Source organism: Bos indicus, chromosome 15, assembly GCF_029378745.1.
Source record: "Bos indicus isolate NIAB-ARS_2022 breed Sahiwal x Tharparkar chromosome 15, NIAB-ARS_B.indTharparkar_mat_pri_1.0, whole genome shotgun sequence".
In the NCBI taxonomy this organism is placed as follows: Eukaryota; Metazoa; Chordata; class Mammalia; order Artiodactyla; family Bovidae; genus Bos; species Bos indicus.
This window is the reverse complement of record NC_091774.1, coordinates 6,278,926-6,293,423: the sequence shown is the minus strand read 5'-3', so window position 1 is coordinate 6,293,423 and position 14,498 is coordinate 6,278,926. Positions and strand designations below refer to the sequence as shown.

The following is a 14,498-nucleotide window of genomic DNA, read 5'->3' as shown; positions in this document are numbered from 1 at the left end:
AAGTCAGGAATAAATTTTAGGTCAACTATTTTGTGGAAGACATCTATCTGTGTGTATGTTAAAAGAAAATAAGTCAGATTGTATCTAACTTCCCTCAATCTGGCAGATTTACAGATGTTCTTATCTCTGGAACACAAGCCTAATGTTCACAAAAGTAACCACTTCCAACATAAGTCCTTTACCTGCCTTACATCCTGTCTACAAAAGTCCTACATGGAAGTGGATGAGAAATCCAGGGCAGGTTGACCCCAGGAGGTTGCTGCTGCTGCTACTGCTAAGTCGCTTCAGTCGTGTCCAACTCTGTGCAACCCCATAGACGGCAGCCCACGCGGCTCCCCCGTCCCTGGGATTCTCCAGGCAAGAACACTGGAGTGGGTTGCCATTGCCTTCTCCAATGCATGAAAGTGAAAAGTGAAAGCGAAGTTGCTGAGTCTTGTCCGACTCTTAGCGACCCCATGGACTGTGGCCCACCAGGCTTCTCCATCCATGGGATTTTCCAGGCAAGAGTACTGGAGTAGGGTGCCATTGCCTTCTCCACCCCAGGAGGCTAGAGATGTCTAAAGCTAGTAAGAGGCAATAGCTGCTCAGACTAAATTCTTCTTTATTATGATCTTTAAGCTGGGAGTTTGGTTGTGTTCATTTCACAGTTATGGATACTGGAGTAAAAGCACAGCAGAGACTTCCATGTGGGCTGACACACGTGTTCCCAAAACTAGAGAAACAGAATGGAAGCCCCATAGCCAGCTAGCCTTGGGAAATGAAAAAGGATCCTACAAAGGCTGATGTGTGGAAAGCACCCTCCTTGTCAGTCTCTGGAGCAGACCCTCCTGATGCCCAAATCCCTGGGCCCACCACCAGATGTGCAGCTTTGACAGGTGGTCCCCATCATCCCCCTCAGCCTCAAGCTTTCCCCAGCCCAGGAGCAGGCTGGGCCAGTGTGGTGCCCGCCAAGTCACTGTCTAGTGACGGCTTCAGGACCTCCTCAAACAACCCACCGAGGGGAAATGTTGGTGGGAGGTACCTCAGCTCCCCTGCCCTTTGGTGGGACAGCTCTGGAGGGTGCTCTGTGAGGACTTCAAGGGTCTGCAGTGGGACTGGGCCTCTGTTGGCCAGAGCTGTAACCGCTCACTGGCACACCCCTGTTGTCTCTGCTCACTTATCTCAGTTCCTTACTCCTCGGCCATGCCTCGTGGGATTGCCTCCAGACCAACTATGTGCTTCCTAATTCTCATGTCAGTCCCTGCTTCAACCTCCTCCCAAGGGGCTAAGGACCTTGTGCAAATCAGTGACCTGTCCAAGTTTTGGTTCCCTCAAGTTCACTGCTGCTGCAGCTAAGTCGCTTCAGTCGTGTCCGACTATGTGCAACCCCAGAGTCGGCAGCCCCCCAGGCTCCCCCATCCCTGGGATTCTCCAGGCAAGAATACTGGAGTGGGTTGCCATTTCCTTCTCCAATGCATGAAAGTGAAAGTGAAGTCGCTCAGTCACGTCCAACTCTCAGCGACCCCATGGACTGCAGCCTACCAGGCTCCTCCACCCATGGATTAGTACTGGAGTGGGGTGCCATTGCCTTCTCTGCTCAAGGTCACAGGGAATGCCAAATTTCATTACCCTAGTCCAACCCCATCTGAACTCTTCCTGCCAATAGAACTTTTTTTTTTCACAACGGAGGTGTTTTGACATTCTGGCAGCTTTCTATTAAAACAGAAGAAGAGGAAAGTGAAGAAAAAGAAGCATCAGCAGCAGAGGAGGAGGAAGAGGAAGAGAAAAAGACAGGGGGAGGAGGAGAAAAAACAGTAAGAGGAGGAGGAAGGGGAGGAAAGGAAAAAATCTCTCATCAATGATCTTCCCATGTCTGTACAGATACTTACAAACAAAAGTAATTTAGATTTATAACTAAGCCTCCTGATGACCTGCATTTATCTCATGTAGATACTAACATAAGATAATGCAAAACATCAAACATTCTATAGGCTTAAAGAGAGCTGTTGACTTCTTCCAAAATCCCTGATAGTTCTCATTTGGAGGGGGAGGATCACACTATCTATGCTCTTATCCCTCAGTGAGTCAGTTTTGATGAGAAGAGGAAGCCAGGTGTGAGGTCATTCTATTCTGAATCCACACACAGTAGACTGAGTTCTAGGACTGTAAGGCTTTGGGGAGGAAAGTAGCAAGTTCCTCAGAAGGCAGGGTGGGAGTTGGGCCTGAGGGGTGGGGTTGGGGGCTGGTCTTCAAACGCTGTTTTCTTTCCTCCTCACGGCTTCCGGGGCACAGTGAGGATCTGTCGGATGGCAGGTAGGGAGTGCAGCATTGTGCGGAAGGGAGGACGACATGGACAGAAAGGGAGGCCTTCCCTGTCTGGGCTCTGGGCTGCTCAACGCTCAGCAGAGTGTAGAGAGCTGATTCCAGCCAGACAGTCAGAGAGCAATTTGTCCTCAACCCCACCATCACATTTGCCATTGCAGAGTGTGCTAGGGAAAGGAGCTTCAGTCCGGAGTTGGCAGACCAGCTTTTGCTCTGTCGTGGACCACGTGCAGCCTTTGGAAAGTCATATTCCTTCTCTCTGCCAAGCTCTACATATATCTGTGTCACAGAGGGTGGTGGGAGTAGGACTTAGGAGAGCTTTTATTTTATGGATTTTTATTATTATGTATGAATATAATATTGAAGAATAAGAAAAGAAAAAAAATACGCACACATGTATAATCATTATAAACATACGTCAGGATTAATTATAACTTGTACCTGTCTTTGAAGAAGAGCAATTCCCCAAGAATTTTGGTAACAGCATCAAATGTTATCCTGTTATCACACTCACACACAGAAAGGGAGGCCTTCCCTGTCTGGACTCTGGGCTGTTCAACGCTCAGCAGAGTGTAGAGAGCTGATTCCAGCCAGACAGTCAGAGACAGCCCAGTTATCACAGGGCTGTGGGATTTGTGGCACTGGGACCAGCTGTGGTTTATTAGATGGCCCTTAAAAAATAAACAAAGATCCTGAAGTTAATGAAGTTTTACATACTACATTGACCCAAAATATATATATGATGAAGAGTCTTTCAAGGACCAGGTCATTGCCACTATTTTTGAAGCACACATATAGCTCACAAGCATGTGTCTGGTTCACCCAGCTTCACTTACCATAGATGGCCTGGATGCCACTGATGTCATCCTGAGACAGATAAACTTCACCAGTGTAGATGTAGTTGGGGTACATCAAAGCCCCGATGTTAGTAGAATGAGAAAGTCCAAAGGAATGGCCCAATTCATGTGCCAAAACCCAGTACAAGTTGTAATCTAAAGGGCAACAGAATCAGTCAGTCTTTAGCAGATGGCAGTACAGTATTCAGGCCTCAAAGAGCAAATGTATCTCCAAACCGCACAAGAATTCCCCTGTGGTTTGGTTTATGACATGGTCTGAGATGTGTGTGTGTATAATCATAAGAGAAGAATTAATTGGTTTGGTTTATGACATGGTCTGAGATGTGTGTGTGTGTGTATAATCACAAGAGAAGAATTAATTAACACTAAAAAGCCTTCAAGTCTAAATTTTTATAATTGAACTGATAAAATGTAAGGGAAAAAATTAGCTGACATGCAAAATTTTAATATTGATTAGTAAGTCCAGCTATAAATAAATTGGAAAAAAAGATTACATAGAGAAACAACAGCATTCTATTAATGCTTATTACTCTGATCTAATATAAATTCTAAATAAACTAATACAGATTCAAAATAAAAATTTGGATAACCATGTACCAAAACACATATTCTCCAAAGCAACCCCACCAAAAGTTACCATTATTTAATTTTGGTACATATTTGTACATATACAAAATATCATTTGTAATCTTAGAGTATTTTAAAATTTCAAAAATATATTTTACCCTTAAGATGCAGCCATTGGTAGAAACAATATCCTCGGACATTATCACTAACTGTAACTATAGTGTTGCAATATCTTTCTGAACCACCATTAAAAAGCATATCTTTATTAAAGCATTTAATTATCATCATAATATTGGTTTATTCTTTTATACAAAACAGAACATATTGCACTAAGCCATGAAAAGGGAAAATAAAAATAGAAAGGGAGAATTCCTTGACTCACTATTCAAAACTTTGGTCCATATTTCTTCTTCATCAAGATGAACATCTCCAATACCTATTCCTGGTTGGAACGCATGAGCGAATATGCCCCCAGGTCCATGAAAGGGAGAGTTGTCACAATGATCTGTGAGGGACAAACGGCAGCAAAGATAAATCTCCTTTTCTATTTAGACTTCCCTACCAGAGACGAGAGCGTAGGGACAAGGAGCCAAAAAGCATTGTTCACCTGTGAGGGGTCCCTTCTTCAGCCCGTAAAATCAGCACCCTCAAATAAGGGGAAAATCTGACCGGAAGCTCAGTGTGTCTGAAAGAAGTGTGAGGCGAGGTTCAGAATGGTTTGGGGAGAAAAGAGCTCACCTCCCCAGACAAAGGATATCATTATGTCCACTTGCCCCTCAGAGACCTTGGTGAAGGACAGGGGTGAGGCACTGCTCCAGAGCTGAAAGGCCTTCTCAACAGCCTGCTCTATGTCTGCTCTCGACAGGTCTGGGGTGTAATTTTCAACCCTTCACAGACATGTCAGAGCTCATTTCTCACGGCTCTGGTGGGAAACAGTGTCCCCACTCTGGGGCTCCGTCTAATTACCTGTAGGTCAGGTGTGTGCTCTGCCAAGGAGGGTTCCCTGGAGTGAGTCCATACTGGGGTGAAACGTCAGGCACTCCACACCTAGACTGCCTCATAATATCCAGGGTATCAGCATCTATCTTTCCCGTCACCTTTAGCCCAAAGAATTCCTGCATTTGCTTTAATTTTTCAATCATTGTACTGTGGTTTCTCTGCCTTTCGAATCAGCTGGTTCCAACCCCTAAGCCGTAATAGTTTTGTAGGTATTTCTGATAAATAAAAAAAATTCAAACAGAAGATATGAAATCTTTCTTATTTCTCTGAAAATTCCCAGCATTTCACTGTAGTGACAGAATAGTTCTTTTACCTTAAAGGTTTAGTGTCAAGAGAGGAAAAAAAAATCTGCTTCTGCAATGAATTTCTGTCTGAATTTCATAGCCCTTTTTATGCTTACTGTTGATACAGAAATGTCAGTGCAGTGGTAGAAACTATGCTATTGCTAGGTCTACAGAATTTCAATTAGAAGTCAGAATTACAATTAGAGCAACCAGTCTGCATGCTTCTCTTTGGCTTTCTCTTTCTCTATATTCCAAAAATGTCTACAGAGAGATTTTGTTGTTGTTCAGTCACTAAGTCATATCTGCCTCTTTGCACACCAGGTTTCCCTTGTCCTTCAGTATCTCCAGAGTTTGCTCAAACTCATGTCCACTGAGTAGGTGATGCCATCCAACCATCTCATCCTCTGTTGCCCCCTTCTGCTCCTGCCCTCAATCTAAGTAGATTTTTATTTTTGTATGAGGGGATCTGTTTCTGACAAAATGGTTATCCCAGAATAAATCCTAGACTTCCATGAACTCCTATCCCTTGACCTTGGAAAAATGAGAAGGTAGGGCTCTTGAATTTCTGGCACGTGAAATTAAGCATTTACCTGGACCATCTCCGTGTTTTGCTCTTGTGTTTCTGAAGTGGCTGGAAACCCATGAGACCCCAGGCTCCTGAGCAGCAGCAGCAGCAGGGGAAGGCGGGGAATGCTGGCCTCTCCTTTTCTTCTGAGCTGAAGGAAACCAGGGGCTCCCTGCCTCTGCCGTCCTGGGGTTTCAGCCTGCAGGCTCTGCTTTTTTGTAGGGTCCTTACTACTATTACTACTACTACTACTACTACTACTACTACTACTACTACTAAGTCATTTTAGTCGTGTCCAACTCTGTGCGACCCCATAGATGGCAGCCCACCAGGCTCTCCCATCCCTGGGATTCTCCAGGCAAGAATACTGGAGTGGGTTGCCATTTCCTTCTCCTTGCACCCCCACAAAACTAAAAGCTATCTGACCCCGATCAGACAACATCCTTCTTATTTGCAATGTGTGATCTCAACATTAAAAAGTTGTGACATAATACAGATTAATCTTTTCTTTCTGTTTGTTTACACAGTCTCAAGATTATGATCACACAGAAGAACAAAGAGATACACTCTACCTCACACATAACATCCTGTTATTGAGTCTATGTTGTCTTAAAAAAAGACCCTTACTTTCTACACTATAATGGACATAACTCACAGAGCATTCTGTGAACTTTTAAAAATATTGGAGTTCAGTACTTAGTTCTGCTGATCCTAACCTGCTCCTGGGTTCTGTGTGCTCTTACCCCCCAGAGTTAAGGAAGACTGGCTGGTGATATGTGAAATGCTCCTGCTCTTCCTCCCCTCAGAACAGAGAGCTGGCTCCTAGAATCACCAGCTTTTCCATTTCCCAAAGATTTCCTCCTGCTTTTTAAACCTTCTCTGTGTGATCTGTTTTTCTACCAATCAGACATTGCCTAACTAGCAAATTAGCTTAAAGTAGGGAATAGTATGACAAAGTCATTACTAAAGACTGAACAAAGAGTAAACATTGACATTTTAGGAAGCAGTGAGCTAAAATGGACTGGAATGGGAGAATTTAACTCAGATGACCATTATATCTACTACTGTGCACAAGAAGAATCCCTTAGAAGAAACGGGGTAGCCATCATAGTCAACAAAAGAGTCTGAAATGCAGTACTTGGATGCAATCTTGAAAATGACAGAACCATCTCTGTTCATTCCCAAACAAACCATTCAATATCACAGTAATCCAAGTCTATGCCCCAAGCAGTAACGCTGAAGAAGCTGAAGTTGAACAGTTCTATGAAGACCTACAAGACCTTCTAGAACTAACATCCAAAAAAGATGTCTTTTCATCACAGGGGGCTGGAATGTAAAAATAGGAAGTCAAGAGAACTTGATTAAGACTTTATTTTTTTCTACAACAAATTTTGTCTGGTTTATTGCTTAAAGGTAACAAAGCTGTAATTGAGACTGGCATTATTTTATTTATATTTTATAGATGATGAAATGAACACAAGAATAGAAATAGCCCAGTTGTAAATTCCCTCATTCCCACAGTAAATGATCAACTGTGTTCATTCCGTCTGTGTTCATTCATTCAACCTACAAGTTTTTGATTAATGTCTATTTGGGGCTGCTAAACCTAAAATTCTGGCTTCTTTTTCTACTATGAAAGTCAAAGGTGCTAAGAAGTATTTCCAAAACCAAAGACTCAATTGTTTTAGATTCAGTGTGATTGTGTTTTTTTCTCATAAAAACAGGAAATCAGTTCTGGGCCATCAGAGGAAATGAGATGCAAGCAGGTTACCCAAGAGGCATCCATACCCTGGGCTTTCCTTCAACAGTAAGGAAAATAGACGCAGCCTTTTCTGACAAGGAAAAGAAGAAAACGTACTTCTTTGCAGAGGACAAATACTGGAGGTAATATTTGTTTGTAATAACTTTGTATGATAATAGGGTAATTATCTTCTTTCTCTAAGGAAGTCGCCTGCCTTCCACTTAGACCTTCTTCCCCCACAGGAGGAACGGTGGGGCTCTAGACAGCTGTGGGGGAGTCCCTGTGTGTGTGCTCAGACCCCAGTCATGCTCAACCCTTTGCGACCCCATGGACTGTAACCCTCCAGGCCCCCTGTCCATGATTTCCCAGGCAAGAATATGGAGTGGGTTGCCATTTCTTCCTCCAAGGGATCTTCCTGACCCAGGGATCGAACCCGTGTCTCCTACATTGGCAGGAGGATTCTTCACTGCTGAGCCATCTGGGAAGCCCCAGTGACAACATATATGAACCAAATATGGTAGAAAACTTGAAATTTGTATCTGAAATGAATGATTAGATTCACTTTGTGTTCACATCTTTGTGATAGAAGGATGATTAAGATTCTTTCTCTCCAGACCTAAGAAATATGGTAGCACACAGCATCTGCTAGATCAAGATGTTGCCTCTCTTTCTGGTAGAGATACAAATTTAAGAGCCAAGTTTGCAGTACCATTAAAGTCACACATTTCTGTAGCACTAAACATGCCTGACATTTATTTGCAAATCTCGGAAAGTTGATTAGAATTCCACATTTTTTGCCAATTTTGATAACACGGCCTCTGTGCAATGCTGAGCTTTGTTTCTTTTACTTGGTGCAGATTTGATGAGAAGACACAATCCATGGAGCCAGGTTTTCCCAAGCAAATAGTGGAAGATTTTCCAGGGGTTGAACCAGAGGTGGATGCTGTTTTTGAAGTATTTGGTAAGAGGACACTCCTTTTGTTGGCAGTGGGGCACTTGAAACATTCTGTAGTACCAGAAGAAAGAGGAAAGCTGAAGTATTTAATAAAGTTTTCTTTAACCAGGTTCCTCCTCCCAACCCTAAATTTCAGCTTACAAATTTCATATCAATTGTATGACTACTTCGTATAATAAGCTGTATAAAAACCCCCTCAAGTGGTGTGGCCAAGTTCAACAGTGGCCAGCTGGCTTCTCCATCCCACCTCTAATTCTCATGGAGAGTTTCTCTGTCTTTTCTGAGTAGTCAGTCAGCTGCCAATATTTAACTTTCCATGAGCCCAAAGTTAAAAAAAAAAAAAAAGGATTTTCTCCTGCCTCAGGGATAGATGGGTGGAGGGATAGATGATCTTTATTGAAAGGTAACCTGAGCACCAGGATGGCAGAGTCAGAAAGGATCGTCTGGTTCTGAAAGAGTCCCTGAGATTCTCTGAGGCCAGAGAATCAGGCTTCTTTGTCAGCAAAGGGGAGGAGGAGTATTCGGAAGGAAAAATGTAAAGATACACAGTTTCTGAAGATGCAGAGAATTTTATCTGATTTTAAGTGGAATAACCTAATAACCCAGAGCCTGGTTCTGCTGTCAGAGAGAGCTGGAGTGGGGTGCTGTTCCCATCCTTTCCTTATTGAGTGACCTTGGGCAGGCATTTAAATTTGTTTGAATCTCAACTTCCTATCTGTAAAATGGAGTTAGATATATGTGCCTGATAGGACTTTTACAGAAAGAAATGAAAATAAAAGTCATGCAAAATGCTTACCATAGTTCCTGCTGCTCCTGCTGCTAAGTCGCTTCAGTCGTGTCCGACTCTGTGCGACCCCACAGAAGGCAGCCTGCCAGGCTCCCCTGTCCCTGGGATTCTCCAGCCAAGAACACTGGAGTGGGTTTCCATTTCCTTCTCCAAGGCATAGTTCCTGGCACATAGTAAATTTCTACAAACACTTTCTACTTTTAGGTATCTGTTATTCTGAGTTCTGTGTGTTGCCAAATTTATTTACTTGAAGAAAAATATCTCATTATTTCCCCTATCTGCATTTGCAGGGTTTTATTATTTCTTCAGTGGATCTTCGCAGTTTGAATTTGACCCAAATGCAAAGAAAGTGACACATGTGTTGAAGAGTAACAGCTGGTTGAATTGTTAGGAGAGATGTTTAGAAGGCATAACTGGGCATTTTAAGTTAAGCCGATAACTCTTCACCTAAGTCTCTGTGAACTGAAATGGTTCGTGTTCTCCTGTGTGTGCAGTGATGGAGACCAAGAGTGTGAGCTGTGTGTCTTGCCCACTAGCCTCACATATCACAGGGCATTCAAATGGGCTGTGTGTTTGTACTCTGGTCACGTACCTCAGCCTCCCACGGGAACAGGGTTAGCACTCTGCAACAGGCAAGAGACTGTATATAGACTATTTGATTATTATTTAATAAAGAGAATCTGTCAGTTAACTTTATCATGTTGTTTGTTTCAATGAATGCACTTTCCTCACCATCTTGGGTGTGTTGTGGACTGATCAGTCAACAATGGAGGTACAGGATCAGGGTCTCCATGGCTGGGACCTCAAAATGGGCTCAACCAGAACTGGAAACAATCTGCCATTTCCCCTCCCCAGGTGCCCTAGCAAAGGGATGCTATTTCCACCAACAAGGCTTCATATGTGTTCCCGACACACCTAAGGAGAAAGATCAAGGGAGTTGCCACCACACAGGGCAGGCTCTGAAAAAACTTGTGAGGCAGAATCCTATAATCAAAGCAAATCACCTAGTTCACACACCTCATTTTTTCTGGTGGGGAAATAAACCCGTTCTTTATCTTCTCCTTTTACTTATATATTGTATCAATGGAGTTCCTTTCCCTGCACAGGTAAATAATTGTGCTCAGATCGCCTCTATCCACACATGAAAATGTCCTCCTATACTCATTTTGTATCTGTCCATGTCCCCATAAGCCCCCATGGACAAGTGGTTATCTTAAACCAGGTTGCCACTCCTAAGTAATATGTAGCACAGTACTGGCTACACAGTAAGAGCTCATTCATGCTATCACTTATTAATTCATTTGAGAATAATTTATTACTAGTACTCCATGTCTCAGGTATTGTGCTGGGTTGTGGGCATGGGAGCCTGAGGAAATGGACACTGTCCCTGCCTCACTGAGATTATAATCCAGCAAGAAAGACTGTATGCAAAGAGTGACAAACATGGATACGCAACTGTGGTTTTAGGAGGAGTCATAAAGGAAAAATTCGGCTTCTTTGGGAGAATAACAGGAGGAACTCCTTTGAGCTGGGTGGTTTTAGAAGTTTTGGAAGAATGGCATTGGAGAAGGTTTTGAAGGAACACATGAAAACTAGCTGAGAAGATGGTTTGGACTAAAGCAGTCACAGGGGAGAATCAGATGGGCATATGAATGTGCATATGATTGGCAGCAGAACTCTATGATGGCTTAGACATGGAGTTTATTTAACAGACAGAAGTGGCCAGAATAACTCCCAGATAGCTTTGTTGAGCTTATGGATTGATGGGGGAAGAACTGGAAAGAAGCAGTTTTCTGAGGAAAGGGCAATAGTTCGGAAGAATTGCTCAGTTTGCTAATTTTTGAAATGTCTGAGAGATGCCCAAATAATACCATGAAATAAATGAGCTTAGAACTCAAAAAAGAAGATATAGTGATTATGTTTGGTGATAAATGTTAACTAAACTTACTGTGGTAAACATTTCGCATTGCATTCACATACCAAATCATTATGATGTACACCTAAAACTAATACAATGCTGTATGTCAATTATACCTAAATTTTCTCTTTAAAAAAGAGAGAACATATGAATATGTGGGGTTTTTCAGCATTTTATTAGTCTTATAGTGCAAGACATACCAAATGAAAGGTTTTTATGATGTAACCTTAATAAACAACAATATTTTGCTAAGTATTGAACATGTCTTTATTTTAAAAATTAACTAAATTCATTTGGTTTATTTTTTGATAGACACTATGCAGCCACAGCACGAATTTGAAAGGTAAAAACATGCAATGAAAAATTCATTTTCCTTGCACGTGTATCATCACTATCTAGTTCCTTTTTTCAGAGGAAACAAGCTAGAATTTTAGGAATCCTTTCAGAACTATTTTATACATATGCAAGCAATAATATTATCTTTATAGGTTAAAGTGCGTGTGTGTGTTAGCAGCCCAGTTGTATTCAACGCTTTGCTAACCCATGGACCATAGTCTGCCAGGCTCCTCTGCCCATGGGCTTCTCCAGGCAAGAATACTGTATTGGGTAGCAATTCCCTTCTCCAGGGGATCGTCCTAACCCAGGTCTCCTGTATTGCAGGCAGATTCTTTACCTTTTAAGCCACCAGAGAAGCCCTAAGTTAAAATGGTAGCATATAAACTCACACTGCTTTGTCATTTGCTATTTTCACTAACTATAGCCTGGCAACCATTCCACATCAGTACATGCAGAATTTGCTTCACTTTTCATGACTACATTCTGTGAGATAAATATGTGATTTATTTATTCAGTTTCCTATTGGTCACTAAATTAGTGATTAAATAAATGCATGCATCAAAGAAATAAAATTTAAATGTAAAATAATAAAAAATAAAAATATATTTAAAGTAAATAAAACTATTACATTAAATGATTATTCAGTAATGTGTAATTTGTGGTTGTCATGAGTATCCAAATGGCCCACGTGGTGGAGAATTTAAACAATAGTTTCCCTACCCCTCCATCTCTGCTCAGACTTTGAAGGTTAAGCTTTTCATCAGATATGCAAGTATATTCAAGGATATTCATTGTAGCATTGGGAAAAATAGTAAATAAATCAAATAAAATTATAGGCATCAGTATACTATTTTCAGTATTCAGTGTATCAGTAGGTGATTTTAAATATTTCACTATTATTTCTATTATTTGATTGGCATGCAAAAAAAAAAAAAAAAAAAAGCTGCTCTCAGACATTAACTAGTCCAACTGAAGGTCTGACATATATTATTTGTCCTGTTTTAATGCAGAAACAAGTAGTTTACATACATCACCTCACTTAATTCTTTGGGAGGTAGAGATTATTACGTCAGTTTTACAAATCTAAGGATTGCTGCTCAGAGACGATAGGCCATATCCTCAAGGTCATGCTGATAATAAATGGCTGAACCAGAGATGTAATCTATCTTGGCTGACACCAAACTTATGTATGATCCACTCTGCTGCTCCCTACTCTTTGTATCGACATGAACTGACTATACATGTGACGAAAAACAAAAGAGATGAAGCAAAGGAAAGACTGACAGAGGTAAAAAGTCAAGAGCTGGAAAAGAGATAAAGGAACTGGCTCTTTATAGCTAGCTGAATCAAAAGGGGAGGTTGGAGTGGCCTAGCCATGGGTGTAATACAGACTTTCAAAAGTCAAAGGTTTGTAACTCGAGTAATTTCTACAAGTGCTGCTTTATATTTTTCCACTTAAATAAGGAATATTAACTCAGGTGATAGAATATTTTACACGCATCTAAGTGTACAGGAATATGGCTTTTTAAAATAAATAGTTCATTCATAATTCAAGAGTATTTAATGACTTGTCAATTAGGATTCTGCTGGATAGTAGAAAGGGACAGTGGGAATCTCACTCATCCATTCATGCACATCACTAATTAGATGAGGAGGCATTTGGCTACCTTAAGAGAGTCATAGATTAATCTTAGTTATAGATTAGTGGTTTTAAAAAACCACTGCAGGGGGACCTGAAGCGCGACAAAGAGTCGGCGCTCTCGGAGCTCTCGCTTCCGTGGAGGCTGCGTCTGGTTCTCGGTGAAGGGCCTAGGAGGTCCAGTCGGCGGAACCCACCGGTCTCTGGGCCCAGACCCCCCAGAGGCCCACGGCGCCCAGCCTTCCTTTAAAAAAAATAAATAAATAAAAAACCACTGCAAAATCCGATACTAAAGGAAAGGGCGTGGGTGATTCATAAGAGAGTATTGTAGAGGACTCCCACACTCCTGGGACAACACGTGTGACACATGAGACCACAGATACATTTTCAAAGGCGTGAAAATCTTTTATATAGATCTGTTACAGAACATCAAATTGCTTTCCCTGACACATTCTGAAAACAACAATTTAATTTTTAAATGTCTCTGCACATTAACCTGCTTTGAATTTCATTTTCCGTGAAGTCCTAACATGTTACCATCTGTAGCAAATGAAAAAGTGTTTTTCTCAGTGCTTTCAGTCCATGTCAGTTTTGTGATTAATCAGATTCAAATTACATCCTCATGAGCAAGTAAAAACTTGGGAGGAGAGTCACAACCGCAAGACTACAGTTGGCAGAAATCTAGGTCAAAATTCTGCTAAGAAAGGACAGAAGTGCTTCCAACACTTTTGGAGGTCACAATTTGGGGATGATACCACTGATATGGAAATAAATATAAAGGGCAGACAGGATAGGAGACATCCATTTCTTCCTCTCCTTATTCATTCACTCTTTGGGCAATAGTTACTAAGTACTCACTGTATGCTAAGCACAGTGCTAAAAGCTTGGATACATTTGGATAAATCAGTGAACAAAACAGGTGAAGATTTTGTCGTCTTAAAACTTCCATGCATGAGAGCGGCAGACAAGAAACTACAATAAGAACTATAAATACACTACATCATATGCTGGAAGGAGATACAGGCCCGAGTCCGCCGTGCCCAGTGTTCAACAGCAAGGGGGCTGCTGATGGCAATGAAGTCAGAGGGAGCGGGTGGGAGCCCTAGAAGAGAAAGGCAGAGAGATGTGCGTTGAGGCAGGAGCAAGTCCTGTGGGGTCATACGAGTCGGTTTAAAATTTTGGTTTTTGGGTGAAATGGAAGAACCATAGGAGAGAATAGGTCAGAAGAGGCTCTGGATACCCTGTTAGATTATTAATAGAGCAAACGGGAACATAGGTAGAAGCACAGAGACCAGTTAGGAGGCAACTGTACTATTTTAATCCAGCAAGGATGGTGACTCCAGCTAGGTGGGAACCGTAGTAGTGGGGAGAAGTTATTTGAGATGTATTTGCAAATAGAATCAACAGGATTTAGGGTGTGAAAGTGTGAGGCTGTAAAGTGTAGGAAAAAGAGAAGAGTTTGGAGGACCTTGAGTCTTTTAGGACAAAGCTGTTGAGTGGCCCTCACTTGAGACGTGAGCAGGCTGTGGTGGGAAGACCGTAAGTTTAG

General features: G+C 41.8%; 1 long non-coding RNA gene and 1 pseudogene across 1 annotated transcript; one reads left to right on the top strand and one right to left on the bottom strand.

The window, feature by feature from the left end:
* Nucleotides 1-1,910: 1,910 nt before the first annotated feature.
* LOC139176158 (interstitial collagenase-like) lies at nucleotides 1,911-6,159 on the bottom strand (annotated as a pseudogene).
* Nucleotides 6,160-7,279: 1,120 nt separating this feature from the next.
* On the top strand, nucleotides 7,280-9,752 carry LOC139187126 (uncharacterized). The gene is made up of 3 exons (XR_011570765.1): nucleotides 7,280-7,457; nucleotides 8,172-8,275; nucleotides 9,347-9,752. It is a non-coding gene; the product is annotated as an uncharacterized lncRNA (long non-coding RNA).
* Nucleotides 9,753-14,498: the final 4,746 nt, after the last annotated feature.